This window comes from Aquarana catesbeiana, linkage group LG01 (genome assembly GCF_042186555.1).
Source record: "Aquarana catesbeiana isolate 2022-GZ linkage group LG01, ASM4218655v1, whole genome shotgun sequence".
Lineage (NCBI taxonomy): Eukaryota > Metazoa > Chordata > Amphibia > Anura > Ranidae > Aquarana > Aquarana catesbeiana.
In genome coordinates this window covers 33,143,085-33,167,868 of record NC_133324.1, presented here as the reverse complement: position 1 = coordinate 33,167,868, position 24,784 = coordinate 33,143,085, and positions in this window count along the sequence as shown.

Sequence of the window (24,784 nt, the reverse complement as noted above, 5' to 3'; positions counted from 1 at the left end):
TAAGAGTCTTTCACACTCTAATCACCCCCTCACTTATGCAAACATGTCCATATTCGCAGCAGACATTAAGTCCACATTCTCAGCAGCAATAACTGACCTTAAATCTAACCTGCTGGTGCTCACTGAGAAAATGGCCTCGGCTGAGGCATATGGAAAACAGAGGGAGAGAGCTATTTGCAGGCTTGAAAAGATCATTTCTTCACACTCTAATCATTTCATAGAAATTAACAGACACTTGGAGGACCTTGATAATAGGGGGAGGAGGAGTAATATATGGGTCAGAGTGATCCCCGAAACTGTAGACAAAGATCAAATCATCCCTGCCCTTCAAAGAGTTTTTAATAGTCTGCTGGAACGGCCTGAAGATACTGCCATTAAATTTGTGAGAGCACATAGGGCCCTGAGAACACGAGGCCCAGACAACATGCCTACACGTGGTATTACAGTGGGGCAAAAAAGTATTTAGTCAGCCCCCAATTGTTCAAGTTCTCCCACTTAAAAAGATGAGAGAGGCCTGTAATTGTCATCATAGGTATACCTCAACTATGAGAGACAAAATGTGGAAACAAATCCGGACAATCACATTGTCTGATTTGGAAAGAATTTATTTGCAAATTATGGTGGAAAATAAGTATTTGGTCAATATCAAAAGTTCATCTTGATACTTTGTTATATATCCTTTGTTGGCAATGACAGAGGTCAAACATTTTCTGTAGGTCTTCACAAGGTTGTCACACACTGTTGCTGGTATGTTGGCCCATTCCTCCACACTGATCTCCTCTAGAGCAGTAATGTTTTGGGGCTGTCGCTGGGTAACACGGACTTTCAACTCCCTCCAAAGGTTTTCTATGGGGTTGAGATCTGGAGACTGGCCAGGCCACTCCAGGACCTTGAAATGCTTCTTACGAAGCCACTCCTTCGTTGCCCGGGCGGTGTGTTTGGGATCATTGTCATGCTGAAAGACCCAGCCATGTTTCATCTTCAATGCCCTTGCTGATGAGAGGAGGTTTGCACTCAAAATCTCACGATACATGGCCCCATTTATTCTTTAATGTACACGGATCAGTCGGGCAGTTCCCTTTGCAGAGAAACAGCCCTAAAGCATGATGTTGCCACCCCCATGCTTCACAGTAGGTATGGTGTTCTTTGGTTGCAAATCAGCATTCTCTCTCCTCCAAACACGACAAGTTGTGTTTCTACCAAACAGTTCTACTTTGGTTTCATCTGACCATATGACATTCTCCCAGTCCTCTTCTGGATCATCCAAATGCTCTCTAGCAAACCTCAGACGGGCCCGGACATTTACTGGCTTAAGCAGGGGGACACGTCTGTCACTGCAGGATCTGGGTCCCTGGTGGTGTAGTGTGTTACTGATGGTAGCTTTTGTTACGTTGGTCCCAGCTCTCTGCAGGTCATTCACTAGGTCCTCCCGTGTGGTTCTGGGATTTTTGCTCACCGTTCTTGTGATCATTTTGACCCCACGGGGTGAGATCTTGCATGGAGCCCCAGATCGAGGGATATTATCAGTGGTCTTGTATGTCTTCCATTTTCTAATTATTGCTCCCACAGTTGATCTCTTCACACCAAGCTGCTTGCCTATTGCAGATTCAGTCTTCCCAGTCTGGTGCAGGTCTACAATTTTGTTTCTGGTGTTCTTCGACAGCTCTTTGGTCTTCGCCATAGTGGAGTTTGACTGTTTGAGGTTGTGGACAGGTGTCTTTTATACTGATAAGTTCAAACAGGTGCCATTAGTACAGGTAATGAGTGGAGGACAGAGGAGCCTCTTAAAGAAGATACAGGTCTGTGAGAGCCAGAAATCTTGCTTGTTTGTAGGTGACCAAATACTTATTTTCCACCATAATTTGCAAATAAATTCTTTCAAAAATCAGACAATGTGATTGTCTGGATTTGTTTCCATATTTTGTCTCTCATAGTTGAGGTATGCCTATGGTAACAATTACAGGCCTCTCTCATCTTTTTAAGTGGGAGAACTTGCACAATTGGTGGCTGACTAAATACTTTTTTGCCCCACTGTATATGTTGTTTACAGAATTTTACACTGAAGGAAGACATTATGCAAAAGGCGCGCCACAATGATAAAATTGTGTTTAATAGAGAGGTGATAATGCTTTTCCAGGACTTGTCTCAAATAACTTTGAAAAATCGCAGGGCTCTGCGACCCCTCTTAGACAAGCTCTGCGAGAAGGACCTACAATATACATGGAGCTTCCCGTTCGCCCTACTTGTGACGCACAATGGCAGACAATACTCTTTACGCTCACCAGAGGACCTTCCAGAGTTTTGCAACTCCTTACAACTAGGTCCAGTCGAACTCCCAGACTGGTACCGAGAATTTCTTCTTCCTCCTCTGAACAGAAGTCCCCCCTGCTCACCGCTGGCATCCCCTGATAAGCACCAATCTAAGAAGAAGAAGCAAGGTAGACAGGAAGGTTCACTTTCTGGCACCCCCAGAGCGCACCGGCCAGGAGTATTGGATGATACCTAGAAGATGATATGTCTCTCCACTTTAAATGTACTAACTGCCATGTTAAATGCGGTGTACACTGTATTCTCTTTACAGCAACTGTTTTTTTGATCACTTGATCGCTTTTTTCTACGAGTTTATTCAATTTTGATCAAGAAATGGGATACTCTAAACCCAGTATGGGGACTGAACTTGTGCAACTTTACCCATACTCAGCAAATAGAGGACTTTGCTTTAAACCTCTGCATGTACAAAACTTACGTTCTGGACTCTGTGGGCCATGTTATGGGATATCTCCTCAACACCGCCTGGAGTACAAGATGTAGCTGGAGTATGTACCTTCTTATTGCGGTTATGATCCTGAAAGACATTATTGGATGAGATTGGGAAACAGGAGCTGATTCTCATTGTTGGACATATGTTAATCCATGGTGATAAGTGATTACCTACTGATCTCAGGGTTACACCTAACATTTCTTTACTTTACAGGATCATCAGTTCAGAATTTCAACACACAGTTGATGTTGGTTATGCCTATATCAGAAACACTGGTTTAGAGTGTTAGGTTGTTAGTAGTGTTCCTGTAATGAGGATATATAGTATGGAAGGCATGGGCACCCCAGTGTTGCGGTTGTGTCTCAGAAAGTCTGACACCGATGAGGCTGAGAGACAGGAATAAGGTCACTATCTACTGCCAATAGTATCCCCTACCTATTATGTAACTTATTAGTGTGGTTGTTTTTGCATCTCATATCCTTCATATTACGATGCAGAATGATTCGATTTTAACCCAATCATTGGCTACATGACGAGGCTGAGGGCCTCTTGTCCCCATTAGGTGAGTTTACTTTGCTTGCGGAGTAGCGGCTTTTTTGCCCAGCGATATCCATATCGGTCAGTACCTCCCACTTCCCCCACAAAGTGCCTCCCAGTGTGACCTTGGCCACAGGAGAGTGCACTACATAAGACCTTAACAATAGTATATCTATTTAAAAGGTAAAAGATTGATGACTCACTTTCTTAGTAGTGGCTGTTTGTTCTCATATAAACGTTTATCGGAGATATATTCACCTGTACCCACGTTCTACTTGACTAGTGTTGTTCACAGGACACAGTTCTCTGGATCTGTCTATGGTTGTACAATAGCATACTCTTCGCTGGGTCATAATCTTACAGTAGTGTCTCATAACATCAGAGGCTTGAATGTACCAGAGAAGCGTTCGACCCTCTTAAGGGAATTAAAGAAAGGTAGTCCTCATTTTGCATTTTTACAAGAGACGCACTTTAAAACACACAGCATACCCAGGCTCACTGATTCCTATTTTATTGAGGCACACCATGCCAAAAATACCTTGACTAAATCTAAAGGGGTGACAATACTGATTAGCAAAGACGCCAACTTTGAACTGACCAACAGACTGGCTGACCCAGAAGGGAGATATCTTTTTAAGCAAAGGGAAACGCAACCGTATTCCAACAACCTTAGCTAATATCTACTTTTCAAATACATCACACTTAACCCTCTGTAGACGCATGGTAAAGGAGCTTGAGGGTTTCTGCTCGGGCTGTATAATTCTGGGAGGAGATTTCAATCTCCCCTTAAATCCTTGACAGAGGATGTATGACAGATACATCTTCTGGCAAATCATACATAACCTACCGAATTCTGAAAAGCTTAAAATCACTGCTGAATTCTCTACATCTTATTGACATATGGCGCTATATGCATCCAGACGTCAGAGATTTTACCTTTTACTCTGCCCCACATGCAAGATACTCCCGGATAGACTATACTTCATATCACGCAAGGATCTACACACAGTAACGGAAGCTAACATCGGTATCCAATCCATATATGACCATGCTCCTGTCTCGCTTTCGCTGGATTCAACTACCTCCTCTACTAGGGCTCCAAATTGGAGACTGAATTCCTTACTTCTGACAGACCATGTGTTGTTACCAAAAATCACATCACATTTGAAAGAGTTTTTCATTCAAAAATGAAACTCAAGGGATGGACCCCCTGATGATATGGGAGGCCCATAAATGCCCTGCCAGGGGGGAATTAATGAGGATGGGGGCTCAGCTAAAGAGAGACAGGGAAAAAGAAATCACAAAACTGACAGGTAAAATCTCAAACTTGGAATTCCAACATAAACAATCACTGACAACGCGAACAGCGACTGAACTACTCGAAAGCAGGAAAACCCTACAGCAAATAGTGGACGCTACAACTAAACGTTTCCTATTCTTTAGGAAAAAAATATTTTATGAATATGGAGACAAAACAGGCAAATTTCTAGCTAGGGCTCTGAGAGGACCCCAACATCACAATAAAATCCTAGGCATACAAAATAAAAAAGGGACTTTGGACTGGACTGATGAGCTGATCACCCAACACTTTCATGACAATTATTCTAACCTCTATAATTTACCCGCTCCACATAAACCAGCAGAGATGCAGGGAAACAGGTCGCAAATTATTCAAGACTATCTAAAATCCTCTAGACTCCCTCAACTATCAGAGGCAGACATTGAGGCTCTGGAACAACCCATTGACAATTCTGAAATACAATTAGTGATCAAAGATTTAAAGACGGGGAAAAGCCCTGGCCCAGGTGGCTTTAACTCCATCTACTATAAAACCTTCATGGATATATTGACTAGTCCCCTGACAAAAGCATTAAACTCCTTTTCCACACCCAGAGACATCCCTCCGACATTTCTTTTGGCACATATAACTGTCATACCTAAGCCAAATAAAGACCCTACGCAATGCCCCATCTACAGACCAATTTCATTGTTGAACCTGGACGTGAAGCTTCTAACCAAAATACTAGCTAACAGACTTAAGCCCCTACTCCATACTTTAATTGGTCTGGAACAGGCTGGATTTATGCCCGGCAGAGAAGCAAAGGATAACGTCACAAAATCACTGAACTTAATCTATGTGGCCAGAATGCGAAAGATCGAGGGCCTTCTCCTGCCTAGGCAGTATGATCGGGGAGGAGGAGAGGGGGCAGAGGAGCGGGGCACACCACTGACACTACACGGTGGTGCCGGCCTTATGGGAGATCATCACAGGCGGTAGAGGATTGCACTGACTGCACACAGGCAGCAAACTTGAAGATGTCCTGAACCACTGAATGACCTGAGAGCTGTCTTGATCCGGACAACAGAAGGAGGATACCGGCAAGGATTCCACTGGTTTTGATTAACATACACGCTAAAGATCAAGTTTTGATCTGGTAAGAGTCTTATTTAGAGGGGGCTCTCTTGCAGACCCCCCCTCTTTATTTTGAGCATGTGTGATGTGGAACTCGCTTGGGTGACAGCAACTATCTCTGAGAATCTTGCTCCATAAGATTCGGTTTTTCAAAGGACTTGACTTTTCTTTGTACAAATCATCATTTTTTATTATATGAGTGCACGGACTTGATTCAATGTATATATTGTTTAGATTGTTCATGGTTTATGATCAATTATTTTTATAAGTGCTGCCGGAGTCTACTAGACTTTTTTACTATTTATTTGTATTATTTCTTTTGTTTAGGAATATTTTTTCAGGTAGCAGCTGTTGCCACTAATCTGGGTTATTTGCATCAATTTGTACCAATCTGTTCCAGAACATTTATTACTCCTAAGCGCTTGTTTAAGTGTGACATTAGGCCTTGTCTCATTTCTTTTCTTTGCTAGTGTTATGTGTAACATGTGTTACCTTTAATAAACCTTTTTTGAACGAAAAAAAAAATATATATAGTCCAAAAAACATTCTGTAAAACTGTTACCTATTATCATTTCTGTAATTTTCTAAGCTGTCCCGCTATGTAAAAGAAGTCCAGTACAAGGATCCGAATGGCAAGGTCATGATTTTTAATGATAAAGGAGAACTGCCCAGCCCAATGGAAATTGTAAATTGGATTACAAGAATTAAAGGTAGAAATATCACTGATTGGATGATTGTGGGTCACTTTGATGGGTCCCTTTCAGAGGGTCAGCAACTTACACTAGAACCAGAGCGAATATCATGGAAAGGAGACAAGGTAAGTTACACTGGGGAAGCTGATCCAGAACTTATACAAGATACATACTAATTTTGACCCTAAAGCCCATCTCCAGACAAATCCTAACCCTGTCCCCCCATACTGTTCATAGACGGCCAACATCTGCCCTTACTCATTCCATGGTGATTAGATGAAGGTGTCAGTGCTGATTGTGTGGATATAAATGCCGGGATATGTTCCCCTCACTTTATATAACTGAAGAAGTTGATAAACTACAAAACATCTTCTATATTACAGAAAAAGTCCAGCTGAACGTGACTGACTACTACTAGCTACCCCCTCCTCATCACATCACACAGAGTGGAACATAGACACTCAAAAAAGGACCCCAAATCCTGTGTACAGAAGAAGATAAAAGGCTTTGGAGTGGAATGACCGCCAGTATTATCCATGGCCAGATTCTACCCAGACCTTCTGAATTCCTCAGACTGTAAAAAGAAGAAAAAAAAAAACAGTTTAGAGTAGTAATTCCCCCGATCAGAAATTTGCAGTTACTGTATATACATTAAAAATAAAAAAACTTAGAGCTACCTGGATTTCTGTATGAGTGACTCCTAAAATGCGGTTGATTTTTACATATAGTTACATAGTAGGCAAGGTTGAAAAAAATCAAAGTTCATCTAGTCCAATCTATGTGTGTGATTTTATGTCAGTATTACATTGTATATCCCTGTATGTTGCGGTCATTCAGGTGCTTATCTAATAGTTTTTTAATATTATCGATGCTCCCCGCTGATACCACCGCTTGTGGCAAGGAATTCCACAACAGTAAAGAACAGTAAAGAACCCTCTACGCAGTTTAAGGTTAAAACGCTTTTCTTCTAATTTTAGTGAATGGCCGTGTATCTTATTAAATTCCCTTTCGTGGAAAAGTTTCATCCCTATTGTGGGGTCACCAGTATGATATTTGTACATTGAAATCATATCCCCTCTCAAGCGTCTCTTCTCCAGAGAGAATAAGTTCAGTGCTCTTAACATTTTCTCATAAATAATGTCCTCCAGACCATGTATTAGTTTTGTTGCCCTTCTCTGGACTCTCTCCAGTTCCAGCACATTCTTCCTGAGGACTGGTGCCCAGAAATGGATGGCATACTCCAGGTGCAGCCGGACCAGAGTTTTGTAGAGTGAGAGAATTATTATCTCTGGAGTTAACCCCCTTTATAATGCATGCCAATATTCTGTTTGCTTTGCTTGCATGCCATGGCTGAGCCAGTCATCTATTAGGACCCCAAGGTCCTTTTCCATCCTAGATTTCCCAGAGGTTCACCCCCCCAGTGAGTATATTGCATTCATATTTTTGCCAAGCAAATGCATTATTTTACATTTTTCTACACTAAACCTCATTTGCCATGTAATTGCCCAACCCATTACTTTGTTCAGATGTTCTTGCAAGGTTTCCACATCCTGCGGAGAAGTTATTGCCCTGCTTTTACAGATTGAGCTGTTTAAACAAAAGGTTGTTTATGAATAAATTAAATAGGATTGGTCTTATTTAAGAGCACCCCCCCTCCTGAACCATACCAGGCCACGTGCCCTCAACATTGGGAGGGTGCTTTGGGGTACCCCCCAAAACACCTTGTCCCCATGTTGATATCATCAATGGCGTGTATGTCGGTAGAGATTTTGGTGAAAAGTGATGCTAGGTCAGTCATCAGTGAAGTCTGAAGTGACAGCAACATATCTTTAAGGGTAGTATCGATCACAGGTTGTCCTGTGGTGGGGAATGTTGCCATTGATGAATACAGGGCCTGGTTAGATTGGAGGGGATTGAAAGCCTGGGCCTCAATTTGTGTGAGCAGCTGCGGCTTCGGGCTTTTCGCTGGGCTGCCTGTATGGGGATTTTCCTCTGTTTGGTGTTTAGGGGCTGAAGGGATTAGGGGTGGGTCCCCCCGTTCCAGTGATCTCATCTGGGAGATCTGTGTATGCCTCACGGGATGCGGGTGGGCCATTGCCATTTTGAGTCTGACTGACCTTAGGCTGTGGCTTGTTGAAGAAGGCCATCAGTTTCTTCGGGCGGAATTTGCTGTTCCACTTGCTGGACAAAGCTGGCTGGAGTGTATGGGTGATTGGGGTCCTGGATGGCCGGTTTTTGGGTTCAGATGTGGCCGCCGTAGCTCCAGTGTTCTCCCCTGTCTGACAAGCACCTCTGTCAGGCAGCCATCATGGATGCTGGCAGACCATGCCCCCTCTTTGGATTTATAAAGCAGCATTTATGCTTGTATTGATAGTTTTGTTGCTGTAACCTTTCTAATGAAAGGATTCTGCTAGTACTCCTATATGTCCATTTCCATCTTCTGGTTCATAGCATATGCTGTGGTATCCAGACTAATGAAGGGCCACCTTCTGGAATGGTCCATGTGTTTCCACCAAGGTATACTGTACATGCTGCATCATTTTAAACATCAGAATCTTGGCTTATCTACACTATTAAAACTGTACTTTTGCTCTTGAATAGATCATATAGCTCTATATTGTCTCAGGTCCCAAGAGGTCAATGCTCCAAGGAATGTCTTCCAGGGTTCAGAAAATCTGTAAGAGAAGGATATCACCCATGTTGTTATAATTGTGCTCCATGTTCAGAAGGAGAAATATCAAACCATTCTGGTAAGCTTTATGCTTTTTATGTATAAATTCTGATATTGAATTAGAAAATGAAAACATTTAAAGTCCTTTAAATTGATTCTGCACACACTTTACACTTTGCAGGCTGAATATCTCCCTAAATGGTATGAAATTATGAAATTAATGATTACTGATGGTGCCTTTCTGCACCTTTCTTCACCTCTGACCCTTCTGGGAGTGTTGGAGGCTTTCTCAAGCAAGTAACTGGAAGCTCCTTCCTCCTCCTGTCTGTTTGACAAAGCCTCTGACATGTTTGTACTTATCTAAAAGAAATTATATGGAAAATTATTTCACTGAAGAGACCAAAAGTGGTAAAATAAGGGAATTACAATGTTACATACATACAAGTTACAGATAGACTGTGTCATGGCCATGTCATGGTTCTTTCATTTTCAGTAGGGCATCATCACATTTTATTTATGATTAAAACTTTCTTGAGATATTCAACATATACTGTATAGTGTTCCAACATTTTTTTTTGTTTTGTATGGCTTCTAATTCATATTTATTATTACCATCTTAACTACAAAAAACTTTAAGGCAAACTACTTCCGCACAGCCCTTTAGCAGATTTACTGCCACAGAGCGGCCCTCCTGTGCAGGATCATGTATATACATGATTCTGCACTCCCACCTGCAGGGGGTGCACGTGCCCCACCAGCTGGCTGCTTCTGTTGTGATTAATCACAGCAGAAGCCGATCTGCGGGTGCTGGGTACTGGATGTCTGCTGGCACCCATTGATCATCAGTAAAACACACAGAATCGAGATCTGCCTATGTAATAAAGGCAAATCTCTGTTCTTAAAAGGGGGTAGGGAGGGATTCTGTGTCCCTGCAAAGCGCAGAATAACACAAAAACACTGGCTAAACAAACAGATATCCCTTTTATCGCCCCTGATGTTTAACCCCTTCCTAGTCAGTGTCATTAGTACATTGACAGTGCATATTTTTAGCACAGATTACTGTATTAGTGTCACTGGTTCCCGCAAAGTGTCAAAAGTGTCAGTTATTGTCAGATTGTCAGCCACAACATGTAAAAGTCGCCGCCATTACTAGTATAAAACATAAAATTAGATAAAAATTCCATAAATATTTACCACAGTTCACATAAACCAATCAATATACACTTGTTGGGATATATTTTTTTTTTTACCAAAAACATGTAACAGAATGCATATTGGCTTAAATTTATGAAGAAATGTGATTTTTTTTAAATTTTTTTTTTTTATTGAATGTGCTTTATAGCAGAAAATATTTTTTTTCAAGATTGTTGGTCTTTTTTTATTTATAGCGCAAAAAACAAAAAGCGCAGTGGTGATCCAAAAGTGGCCTGGCCATGAAGGGTGGTAAATCTTCTGGAGGTCAAGTGGTTAAGGAAAATACAGAAAAAAATATTTAATACTGTCAAATAGCTACCACGCCTAATGATATTTTCACTTATTTTTACTCTACAGACAGTGAACTCTGCAAGAAGTGTCCTGAAAATGAATGGCCTAACAAAGCTAAAAATATTTGTGTTGACAAGGACAATGAGTATTTATCATACGAGGAGGATATTCTAGTTTTATTTTTTTCTATAACTTCAGTCATATTTGCTACAACATCTCTCTTTATACTTGGGCTATTTGTTTGGTTTCGGAGCACTCCCATAGTCAGAGCCAATAACCGGAACCTCAGCTTCATTCTGCTCCTCTCCCTCACACTGAGCTTCCTTTCTGTATTCCTGTTCCTTGGCCGTCCTGTGGATATTACCTGTATACTGCAACAAGTCACTTTTGGAATTCCCTTCACCATCTCAGCATCTTCTATCCTAGCCAAAACCATCATGGTCTTCATTGCTTTTAAAGCCACAAGACCTGGAAGCTCTTGTAGAAAATGGGTGGGAGTCAAACTTCCCAATACAGTCCTGTTATTCTGCTCATCCATTCAGGTTATGAATTGCATTCTCTGGTTATCCATCTCTCCACCATTTCAGGAGTATGACATGGACTCCTATCCTGGGAAGATCCTCATTCAGTGTAATGAAGGGTCAGTTATTGGGTTCTACTCTATGTTGTTTTATATGGGGTTTCTGGCAGCTGTTAGTTTTGTTCTGGCTTTCATGGTGAGGACATTACCGGACAGTTTTAATGAGGCCAAGTACATCACCTTCAGCATGCTGGTGTTCTGCAGTGTCTGGATTGCCATGATCCCGGCCTATCTGAGCACCAGAGGGAAATACATGGTGGCTGTGGAGATATTCGCCATACTGACCTCCAGTGCTGGAATATTATTGTGTATGTTTTCTCCAAAACTCTACATTTTGCTTTTTAAACCTGAGCTGAACACAAGAGTGACAATGCTGGGGAAAAGAATGTTGTAAATGTAACACATTGATTCAATGTATAATGCTGTAGATCAGATTAAACAAGCTTAGTCAGATTGCTACCATCATCATTGTCATCATTATAAATGACATTATCATCAGAATTATGATTTTTTTTTGGGTACATTGACTGCCTTCTGTCTGCCTATTGTACATAAGTGGATGGAAGGTGGATGTTACAGGATTGTTTGCTATTTTAGAGCTTCAATTTTTTCTTGCTCTTACATGCCCCCTAGCATGCACAAGCAAAGTACTGTGACTGCACTGTCCATTGGACAGTGCTGATCACAAAAAAATGCTGTGACCAATCAAAGCATCACGCAATGTAATCAACACCTGAAGTTAGCAGCTTGCCCCCACTTTGCCCCACTTTGCCCTCACACACTGACTGGACTGTGATAGAAAAGAAAGATTCAAGATCACCAGCCAGTACAAGAGCAATCCAATACCAGCAGTACCAGAAACAGCTTCAGTCTTCCTTCTATTATCATTCATCCCACTACAGCACAGATATCAAACACAAGGCCTAAATACGGCTCGCCAGGCCTTGACATGTGATCCTCCAACTCAGTTTTGCCGCTTGAATGTGGAACTCCATTTTAGCTCTCACCCTCCGCTCCTCACTGTCACTTGTAAACACAGAAGCCTTCTATGTTTACAAGGGACGTCTTTGCTCTCAGTGGTTCCTGGAACTAACAGATCCCTGTACGCACTCACAGTGGGGCACAGTGGGGACAGATTTCCAGAATCTGAGAGAGAAAACAATATCTCCCTGCAGGGTGAGGCAGAGCCACCTACTTAGGGAAGTACTAGAGTCAGGCCAGGTAGGGGAAAGAGAGATGTGAGGAAGCTTTGGAGAGGGGGTGAGGTTGCACACAGTGCATAGTGTTCCCCTGAACCCTGCACTCTGTACATAGTGCACTCCTGAATTCTACACTCTGTACATTGTGTAATCCTGAACTCTGAATTCTCTATGTAACACATTATTTAACCCTGAACTCTGTACATAGCACACCCCAGATACAATTGGCCCTTTAAACCATACTACTGATGCGGCCCACAATGAAATTGAGTTTGACACTCCTGCTCTACAGTATATGTAGGCCATTGTTTTCTTTCAACCTTTTCTGTTCCAGCATGACTGTCCCCCTGGGCACAAATCCAGCTCTATAAAGACATGGATTGATATGTTTGGCATGAAGGAACTAAAATGTCATGAACATAGTCCTGACCTCAGCCTGATTGTGAGTCAGGTCTTCTCATCCAACATCAGTACCTGACCTCACTGAGGTTCTTTTGGTTGAATTGGCACAAATCCCCACAGATGCATTCCAAAATCTTGTGAACAGTCTTCCCAGAGTAGTATATGTACGTGGGGCGGTCCTTAAGCAGTTACGCATATCTGTTGAATGTAATTTCCTGATGAATTTGCATTTCTGAATATTATTTCTGTAAACATTTCTATCTATGTTTCCTTGTACTGCTTGATTCATTCCTTGTCTCTTTTACAAAGTTAGATTTATAATTTTTCAATGTTGATCAGTATGTCAGGTGGCCCATACCTGATTAAATCTAGTGAATGGGCTCAGGATGTTCAGATAAGCCCCTAGTCATCTCTGTAGGTGCAGACACTGTGGAGTCATTAATCATCAATGTTTCCAGCAGAAGTAGCTTCATTCTGATCCACCTTCCATGCTTGACAGCCTGCCAGACTTCTAATCTCTAATGTAAACACAGATCAGGTACACAGGAAGAAGGCAGAGTAGAGTGCTGAGCCCTGATTAATGGCTATATTGCTTCTATTAGGAATTTAACCACTTGACCACTGGGCACTTAAACCCCCTTCCTAACCAGACCAATTTTCAGCTTTCGGTGCTCTCACACTTTGAATGACAATTACTCAGCCATACAATACTGTACCCATATGAAATTTTTGTCCTTTTTTTTCACACAAATAGAGCTTTCTTTTGGTGGTATTTAATCACCGTTGGGTTTTTTATTTTTTGCGCTATAAAAGAAAAAAGACTGAAAATTTGGTAAAAAAATGAATTTTTCTTTGTTTCTGTTATAAAATTTAGCAAATTAGTAATTTTTCTTCGTAAATTTTGGCCAAAATTTATACTGCTACATATCTTTGGTAAAAATAAGTACAACTTTGTGTATATTATTTGGTCTTTGTGAATGTTAGAGAGTCCAAATGCTATGGTGCCAATATCTGAAAATTGATCACAACTGAAGTACTGACAGCCTAATTTCTTGAGACCCTAACATGCCAGAAAAGTACAAACACCCCCCAAATGACCCCTATTTGGAAAGAAGACATTCCAAGGTATTTAGAAAGATGCATGGTGAGTTTTTTTTAAATTGTCATCTTTTCCCACAATTCTTTGCAAAATCAAGATTTTTTTTTTCTTTTTTTTTTTTCACAAAATTGTCATATTAGAAGGTTATTTCTCACACACAGCATATGCATACAACAAATTACACCCCAAAACACATTCTGCTATTACTCCCAAGTATGGTGATACCACATGTGTGAGACTTTTACACAGTGTGGCCACATACAGAGGTCCAACATGCACGGAGCACCTCCAGGCGTTCTGGAGCACCCAGGCCAATTCTTATATTTCTCTCCTACATGTAAAAATAATAATTTATTTGCTAGAAAATTACATAGAACCCCAAAACATTATATATATATATATTTTTTTAGCAAAGACCCTAGAGAATACAATGGCGGTTGTTGCAACTTTTTATCTCGCACGGTATTTGCGCAGCAATTTTTCGAACGCTTTTTTTGGGAAAAAAAACAGTTTTGTGCTTTAAAAAAAAACAAAAAAAGTAAAGTTGGCCCAATGTTTTTCCATAATGTGAAAGATGAAGTTACGCCGAGTAAATAGATACCTAACATGTCACCCTTCAAAATTGCACACTCTCGTGAAATGGTGCCAAACGTCGCTACTTAAAAAATCTCCATAGGTGATGATTTAAAATTTTTTACTGGTTACATGTTTTGAGTTACAGAGGAGGTCTAGGGCCAAAATTATTGCTCTCGCTCCAACGTTCGCAGTGATACCTCACATGTGTGGTTTGAACACCGTTTTCATATGTGGGCGGGACTTGCGTATGTGTTCGCTTCTGCTGAATGCAAGCACACGGACATGGGCGCTTTAATTTTTTTTTTTTTTTTTATTGTTTATTTTACTTTATTTATTTTAGTTTGACACGTTTCCCCCCCCAAAAAATATTTTGATCACTTTTATTTCTATTACAAGGAATGTAAACATCCTTGTAATAGGAATATGGCATGACAGGTCCTCTTTACAGTGAGATATGGGGTCAATAAGACCCCACATCTCACCTCTAGGCTGGGAAGCCTGAAATAAAAAAAAAAAAAAAAAAGAAAGATCTTGGCTTCGATCGTAGCGGTGAGTCGGTAGAAGCACCGGAGGATGGCAGGAAGGGGGGGGGGCGTCCCCTCTCACCTCCCATAAGAACGATCAAGCAGTGGAACAGCCGCTATGATCATCTTATGGTGTAGCTGCAGGCATCATTCAGATATCCCCGCTCAAAGTCAAGGATGTCGTATGACTGTGGGCGGGAACTGGTTAAAAATTGCGGAGTATTGCGGGGTATTGCAGAGTATTGCGGAGTAGTGCAGGGTATATTGCAGGGTATATTGCTGGGTATATTGCAGAGTATTGCTGGGCATATTGCAGAGTATTGCGGGGTATATTGCAGAGTAGTGCCGGGTATATTGCAGAGTAGTGCCGTGTATATTGCAGAGTATTGCGGGGTATTATGCAGAGTATTGCGGGTTATATGCAGAGTATTGCAGGGTATTATGCAGAGTATTGCGGGGTATAATGCAGAGTATTGCGGGGTATAATGCAGAGTATTGCGGGGTATTATGCAGAGTATTGCGGGGTATTATGCAGATTATTGCGGGGTATTATGCAGAGTATTGCAGGGTATTATGCAGAGTATTGCGGGGTATAATGCAGAGTATTGCGGGGTATAATGCAGAGTATTGCGGGGTATTATGCAGAGTATTGCGGGGTATTATGCAGAGTATTGCGGGGTATTATGCAGAGTATTGCGGGGTATTATGAAGAGTAGTGCAGGGTATTATGCAGAGTATTGCGGGGTATAATGCAGAGTATTGTGGGGTATAATGCAGAGTATTGCGGGGTATTATGCAGAGTATTGCGGGGTATAATGCAGAGCATTGCTGGGTATAATGCAGAGTATTGCAGGCTATTATGCAGAGTATTGCAGGGATGGCTGAGCATGGAGGGATGGATGGATGTAACAGCAATTGTCACTGAGCACCGCTGTGGGCACTACACATGCAGCCCACAGCGGTGCTGCCATCCGATCCCTCCCCCTCTCCCCTCTCACTGTACCGATCGGTACAGAGAGGGGAGGGAGGAACCGGCGTCATGTCATGTTGACATGTGACATGTCAAATGACGGAGCGATCACATGGTAAACGCCCGCGATTAGCGGCCGTTTACCGTGATCCGTGATGCGCCGGGTCCACTGGACCCGGCGGTCACGGAAGTTCTCGGGTGCGCACCCCAGGGGGCGCGCGAGAGCAGTATTCTGGGAGGACGTCCCACGGACGTCCACCCAGAACTAGCCGACCGCGCTGCAGCCGTCTTTCGGCTATGGCCCGGTCGGCAAGTGGTTAAGGATGAATTGCTATATGATGCTAGGTTAAATTGGGACAAAAACAGAGTCCTCCCACCCCAAATCACCCCCCCCATATTGAGGGCATGTAGTCTGGTATATGATTCAGGAGGTGTGACACTTGCTCTTCCCCCTCTTTCCTGACTTGCTGGGCTGCATGCTCAGATAAGGGCCTGGTATGTTTTTTTGGGGGGCCCCCATTTTTTTGACATTTTTGTTTTGCCGGCATTTTGTTTTATTACATTTCAGCTGTCAGTTGGAAAGCCCACTGACAGCTGATGAGTGATCAGTTGTTAAGGACACGGTGGCTGGCTTCCCGGCCCGCTACTTAACAACCAGCTATTCTTCACACACAATTTGAATCGGCCGATCATTTTTCGACTGTTCCGACTTGTAATTGTTATGAAAATTTGGAATTCATTACAAAATGAATAAACAAAATGAAATTTTATGAATTTCAATGAAATTTGTTACTATTTGTGACAATTATATTAAGAGATTCAGATACAACTGAATCACTGAATCACCAAAATTTTTTTCTGAATTTGTATTCAGATCAAAACAAATTGCACATGTCTAATGAGCCCTGGTTGGTTTCCTCCAGACATAACATTTAGAATTGAGGGCACACATTTCCTTTTTGGTTTCATCAGATGAGAGAATCTTGGTCCTCACAGTCTGATAGTTCTTCAGGTGCTTTTTTGCAAACTCCAAGAGGACCTTTATGTGATTTGCACCGAGGAGAGGCTTCCATCTAGCCAGTAGACATGTGCAATTCATTGAGTTAAGAATCAAAATTCAAACATTTTTTTCATTAATTGGAGATTCGGATGTATCTGAATTTCCAAATCAGAAAATCTGAAATAAATTATAACAAAATTAATTATACAAATTTGCAAATGAATTTGAATTTGAAACATATTGCAATAACACTGGTCTGCGAAGAGTAGAAATTAAAGGAAAGTAGCTAAAATGTACCAGAATTGGGTCACTAATAAAGGAAAACTAAGTCCTGAGTATTCATTGACTCCAGTTTCCAAGATACAGCTTCAGGTCAAAATTGCATCAAAATAATTCACAATTATGAGGAGGATGTGCTATTATGCACCATGGGGTAAAAGACGCAGTGCGGATGGAATGTTTGGATGTTTTTTTTTGAGATTCCTTTTAGAATTAGAGGAACCATGCAAAAATAGCAGTCACTATTATGATTGGTGGGTTCCCTCAACACCATTGAGACTATGAAAGGTATGGACATTTTTTTTTTCTTTCTTTTAGCCAATGACTCAAATATGTTGCACATGTTATGCAACAATAATGAGGAGCCCAACTTTTGTCCTGATCCCCTATTTTGCATCCAAAATAAAGGTGGTATCCCTTTTTTACAACTGCTGTCACTGTTGGGGTGCAAATGTAATGTTGCCACAAATGTATCAGAAGTTAATTGTATTGTTTACACAGTTTGGAGGCGTCTTGGCTAGACTGCCAAAAATGTATTTGTTTTCGTTTTCATTTCATTTGTTTATTTTTGGTTTTTGTTTCTCGGGTCATTCGTTCTGAACTTGTAAATTCATAAGTTAAAAAACGAATATATTCATAAATTCTAAACTTCGTGCATTTGAAAGTTCTGCAATTCGAAAATCTGAAAATAAGAAAGAAATTTTGAAAATTTGAAAGAATAACTAACTAACTAACTAACTAACTAACTAACTAACTAATAATAACGAACTATTAAATTATAGGTATTTGAATTTCCTTTCAAATTTGGCTGTTAGTGAATGTAACAAATACAAATTTATCCAAAGTTATGAATTAGCCGAAATAACGAATGCCGCATCTAAACAAATGGAACAGAACAAATGAATAATGAATAATAATAATAATAATAATAATAATAATAATAATAAAACGTTTTTATTATTATTATTGTTATATATTATTATTAATTAGTTACTTTCCATTTGTTTAGATACACCATTCATTGTTTCGGATAATTCATAACTTCGTATTCATTATGTTCACTAACAGCCAAATTTGAAAGGAAATTCCAATACCTATAATTTAATAGTTAGCGACAGTTAAGTTATTATTAGTTAGTTATTATTTCCGATTTTTTGATTTTCGAATTTCCGAATTTTTGAATTTACAAATTTACAAATTTTTGAATATTCAAATTTATGAATGTTTGGAAAAAATTGTTAAATGAGTTTTCATTAATTTGGATATTTCCAAAATAAGGAATTTGTCGAAATTTGTTAAAAAAAACTAATTTGGACGAAAGCGCTTGGTCTGGTAAAACTAGCCTTCGTATTGAAGCTAGCAGATTCCTCTTCTGTGATCTTTTAATACAACGCTTTTTTTTATTCATAATGCGAGAGGAATGAAGTTGTTTTTCTGCTTTATATTCACACAGAGGGGGTCATTTACTATAACTCCAGGAAGTACGGGGCACTATGGCAAATAATAGCGCCCATTTTAGCCAAATGGGAACAAAACCGGCGAATTTGCGCATGAAAATTAGCGATATAAGCGGAGAACAACCGTTTGTAAATTCTATAGTGTCGCTAATTAGCGCTTCCGCGTATATACCAATTCTTATCAAGTTGTTATATAGCACTGTACTGTAGCCATGATCCATGTATGTGAAAGAAACATTTTTATCAGAGATGTGCTCTAGTTCCCATGCATCTATTGATTTATATTGCAATTAGTATTCCTAGTTTTTTTTCCTTCTTTTACTAACGAATGCAGTTCTAAATGATTATTACATAGTAATGTCTGCTATTCTGTAAAGTTACATGTAATCATTTAGGTTACCTATTTGTTGTATGTTGTTTTTTTTCATGTTTTTGATTTATTATTTATTAATTTAGTTGACTATAAAGCAGTAATCATTTATGTTCATTCTTTAATAATACTACACTATTATGCAGGTCTTGTACTTAGCACAATGGCTTAGTGGTCTGCTTGGATATCTCCACACCACTCATGGTATGAGTTTAAACAACAGCCAACCTACCATCCACCAGCTGTGTTTATTTTTTCAGTGCACAAGTGAATTAAAATAAACAAACAAAGAAATGTAAACTGCCCTTTAGCTAGTGTGTGGTGTTTGGGATGTCACATCATAATATAATTGAATACTTACATACCATTGCATGCATTTAAAGAGTTAATACAATAAAATCATTCACATTAAAGTGCATTGGCTATTTGGCAATCACCTATTTTCAGAATATATATATATATATCATTTGCGTTGCTTTGGCTAATTGGCTAACTGGCATTCTCCTTTTCCCACCAATGCAATCTTTTAGGATTTTTCTGTGGGATTTGAACCCATGAGTCTTTCAATGCCTGAATGTTTGAAGGTAGAGGTGCTAACTGCTAGCCTATTGGGCTGAGCACAATTATACATACAAAATACTTTTACTAGTGTTTGATGTGTTATATACTATACAATAAAGTTTATCAAATGTAAACTACTTGTTAGCTAGTGTGTGGTGTTTGGAGATTCACACCATAATATTAGTGAATACTTACATACCATTGCAAGCATTTGAAGAGTTAATACAATAATATCAACCACATTAAAGTGTATTGGCTACTTGGCATTTCACTGTATGCTGCTTTGGCTAATTGGCTAACAGTAATTCTCCTTTTCTCCACCAGTAGTAATCTTTTAGGATTCTTCTGTGGGATTTGAACCCATGAGTCTTTCAATACCTGAATTTTTGAAGGTAGAGGTGCCAACTGCTAGCCTATTGGGCTGAGCACAACTAAATATACAAAATACGTTTACTAGTGTTTGATGGTTTATATACCATACAATAAAGTTTATCAAATGTAAACTGCTTGTTAGCTAGTGTATGGTGTTTTGGAGATTCACACCATAATATTAGTGAAGACTTATTTATTTTTATTTAAGGTACTTCTATAGTGCCGTCAATTTACGCAGTGCTTTACATATACATTATTCACTCACATGGGCCCCTACCCTCAAGGAGCTTACAATCTAAGGTCCCTAACTCACATTCATATACTAGGGCCAATTTAGACAGAAGCCAATTAACCTACCAGCATGGCTTTGGCGTGTGGGAGGAAACCGAAGCACCCGGAGGAAACCGACGCAGGCACAGGGAGAACATGCAAACTCCTGGCAGGTAGTCTTGTGGTGTGGTTGGGAATATGAACCAGCGACCCTTTTTACTGCTAGGTTCGGTTCTCACCAGAACATGTGAACAGGAAAAAAGTTTGTTCGAGCACGTGAACACCGTTAAAGTCTATGGGGGTCATTTACTATAGCGGCAGGAAGTACTGGGCACTATGGCAAATAATAGCTCCCATTTTAGCCAAATAAAATTTCAACAGGCGAATAAAAAATTTGCGCTATTAGTGAGAAACACATGTTAATAAATTCTAAGCTGGCGCTAATTAGCGCTTCCGCGTATATGCAAATGCCAATTCCTACCAAGTTGTTATATAGTACTGCACTGTAACCATGATCCATGTATGTGAAAGAAACATTTTTATGTGAGATGTGCTCTACCTCGTGTGCATCTATTGATGTATGTTGCAATTAGTATTCCTAGTTTTTTCCTTCTTTTGCTAACTAATGCAGTTATGAATGATTATTACATAGTAATGTCTGCTATTCTGTAAAGTTACATGTATTAAACATTTAGGTTACCTATTTGTTGTATGTTGTTTTTTATTTTTTTTATTTAGGTGACTATAAAGAGGTAATTATTCATATTCATTCTTTAATCATACTACACTATTATGCAGGTCTCTTACTTAGCCCAATGGCTTAGTGGTCTGCTCAGATGTCTCCACAGCACTCACGGTACAAGTTCAAATACCTACCATCCCCCAGCTGTGATTATTTTTTCAGTGCACAAGCGAATTAAAATAAACAAACAAAAAAATGTAATCTGCCCCATAGTTAGTGTGTGGTGTTTGGAATTTCACACCATAATAGTATTGAATACTTACATATCGTTGCATGCATTTGAAGAGTTAATATAATAGAATCAGCCAAATTTAAAGTGCATTGGCATTCACCTGTTTTCAGCATATGCTGCTTTGGCTAAATGGCTAATAGTCATTTGCTTTTTTTTCACCAATTCATTCTTTTAGTATTTCTCTGTGGGATTTGAACCCATGAGTTCTTCAAGGTAGAAGTGCTGACCGCTAGCCTATTGGGTGTAGCACAGTCAAACATAGAAAACACATAGAAAATACATTCACTAGTGTTTGATGTTTCTTCTCCCCGAGCTGTCTCTCCTGCTGCCACCATATTCTCCCGCTGATGTGTTCTTCAGCGCAGCCGGTTACCCACTGTGGCCATCCGATAATGTCACCCGGAGAGTCCACTCCATGGCTATGTAAGAGACGCCACACAGCGAGTGACAACACAGTGGAGGAAGACCACCATGGAAGAAGAGCAGCTTTTTTTTTATTAGCGGGTAACCAGCGGTGCGGAAGAACACAGCAGATGGAGAAGATGGCGGCGGCAGGAGAGATGGCTCTGGGAGAATACAGCTCGGGGAGAAGATGGAGGAGGGAGAGACAGCGTCTGGAGAAGATGGCTCAGGGAAGAAGACAGCTCGGAGCTATTTTACAATAAAGGACTTGTCAAAAACCGGCTATTGATTTTTTACATTTCACTGCTTTTTTTGGTGAATGGGTAGAGGTAAAATGTACCCCATACCTATTCACATAGGGGGCAGGATCTGGGAGCCCCCTTGTTAAAGGGGGCTTCCAGATTCTGATAAACCCCCTGCCTGCATACCGACAACCACCGACCAGGGTTGTCGGGAAGAGGCCCTTGTCCCCATCAACATGGGGAAAAAGGTGCTTTGGGGAATGTGACCTGGTAAGGGTCAGAAGGGGAGGGTGCTCACTCATCCCCCCCATCCTGACCTCCAGGCTGCATGCTCGGATAAGGGTCTGGTATGGATTTTGGGGGGCCCCACATCAAATTTATTTTACATTTTGGTGTGGGGTTCCCCTTAAAGTCCATACCGAAGGGCCTGGTATGTACTGGGGGACCCTACGACATTTTTTTCCTTGAATTTTGGAATTCTATACCATAATATTATTGAATAAGTACATACCATTGCATGCATTTGAAGAGTTAAAATATGGAATAAAGCAAGCTGATGTGCTTTGGCTAATTATGCTTCTGAGTACAATGCACACTTCCAGGAGGTGATGCTGTCAGTGGGATTTGAATTCATGGCTTGAACTTTTGGGGGCAGCAGAGTATACCGCTACGCTACAGAGCTGAGCACTTACCTACAGACAAAATATATTTACTAATGTTTGATTCTATACAATAATGTTTTGCATTTCAGGCACTAATATTATAGTAACAACCATGCTCATGCCAATGAGGCATTGGCTAATAGGCATTTGCCTCTTTTCAGCATATGCTGCTGAGTACAATGCAAGCTTTCAGTAGGTGATACCATCTGTGTGATTTTCAGCCATTTGAGCACGATTATATTGAGAACCTACGTTTACTAGTGTTTGATGGTGGGACTACTTTATATTCTAGGTATAAAATAGTACTCAGCACAGTGACTTAGGCACCTTTCACACTTGTGCGACCTGAAAGTTGCGAGATTTTAATGCGACTTTAAGCAATGCCTGTGTAATCTTGAGGTCTATGGATGCAGGAGTCGCAGGGAAAGACACGCAACTTTCCCACGATTTTGCATCAGCAATTTTGCCGCAATTCCAGGGAATGCCTGTGTAAACTTGAGGTCTATGGACCTCAACTCGCATCAAAGTCAGACCAAAGTAGTACAGGGACTACGTTGAAGTCAGTGTTACTTGAAGTCGCACAGATATGAATGGTACACATTGAAAATCATGGGGTATGACTTGTCATGCGACTCTGATGTCCAAAGTTGCACAAGTGTGACTCAGCCCGACTTTGTCAGCGATTTCAGAGACATCAGTGCACTTTCCTGCACAGATGTCTAGTGAAATCACATAGGTCCCAACTGTTCTCCTTTAAGAAGGTGTCCTATGCCTACCTACTTTTGCTAATAGGTGTCCCTTATACCTATCTCAAAAAGTTGGGAGGTAAGAAATCGCCCCCTGAAGTCGCCCAAAGTAGTGCAGGAACTACTTTTGGGAATCATTGTGGCGTCGCACCAATTCGGACAGTTCCATTGCCATCAATATGCGCCGATTTGGCCTACAATTTGACATGTCAATTCAGACCTATGTGAACATGGGTGAAGTTGCATAGATATTAGAGCTGCACGGTTCTGGCCAAAATGAGAATCACAATTTTTTTGCTTAGAATAAAAAGATCACGATTCTTGCAACGTAAAATCTTTCACATTATCCCACAAAAAATTGGGCTAACTTTCCTTTTTTTTTTTTTAAATAATTAAAGTAATTTTTCCAAAATAAATTGCATTTGAAAGGTGCAAATACAGTGTGACATAAAATATTGTAACAACCACCATTTTATTCTCTAGGGTCTCTACTAAAAAAATATATATAATGTTGGGGGGTTTTAAGTAATTTTCTAGCAAAAAAAAAAAAAAGATTTTAACCTGAAACCAACAAATGTCAGAAAATTGTTTAGTGTTTAAGTGGTTAAACTTTAAACAAGTAACAAGGCGCAATATGCAGATACCTTACAATGTAGTACCCAATTGTCCAGGAATGTGGATGTACAGATGTGTACACTGGTAATATAAAACCTCTGTCTCAGTCAGGGCAGCCACCAAGAAACCAAAAGCGAGTTCTAATAGCTAAGAAAAAACAAGGAATAGGGGCGCCTCTGAGAAATTATCATAAAACACTTTATTTTAAACAAAATATCCACTCACATGAAAGTAGAAGAAGTCATGTACAGGAGCATGGTGAGGGCTGAAGAGCTGAAAAACACAGGACTGTAGGCAGAAGCTGTATCAATGTAGCTGAAGCACAATCAAATCCAGGCAGGCAGGAGTGCAGATGGCTAAGCACATACACACACCGGTGTAATACAATGTCACTGGAAGTTGGTGTCAGTAGTCCAGTGGAAGAGGAAAGGATCAGTCCAATGATGGCATGAATGTCTGAAGAAAGAGGGAGAAGGACGTCTGGCTGGATGGCAGGGCTGCGCTGTATCTCCACAGCGATCGTATTGCCCCTGTATGGTAAGGGGAGAGACACAGCTGTGTGTGTGAGATGGAAGCGAGGCTTGGAGAGCAGACAAAGGCCGGCGCCGAGCCGTGACATCATCAACATGCGACGCGTTTCTGAAATTGCTGGCTATAGATGGATGGAAAAGCCGCATTCCTTTTTCAAACATGGATACACAATACATGGGAAGGTTTAATATAGGCGGAACAAGGGGGGAGCCATAAACATGAATGGAGACACAGACTAATGCAGAGGGAAAAGGGAGGAACCAAGGGAGACAGGAAATGGGACAGAGAATGGGACAGAGAACTGTGAATATAAGAAAAACGATTTAGAAATGGTAAAAAATAATTAAAAATGGTGAAAAAATAGTAAATAATAAAAAATGATGAAAGAATGAAA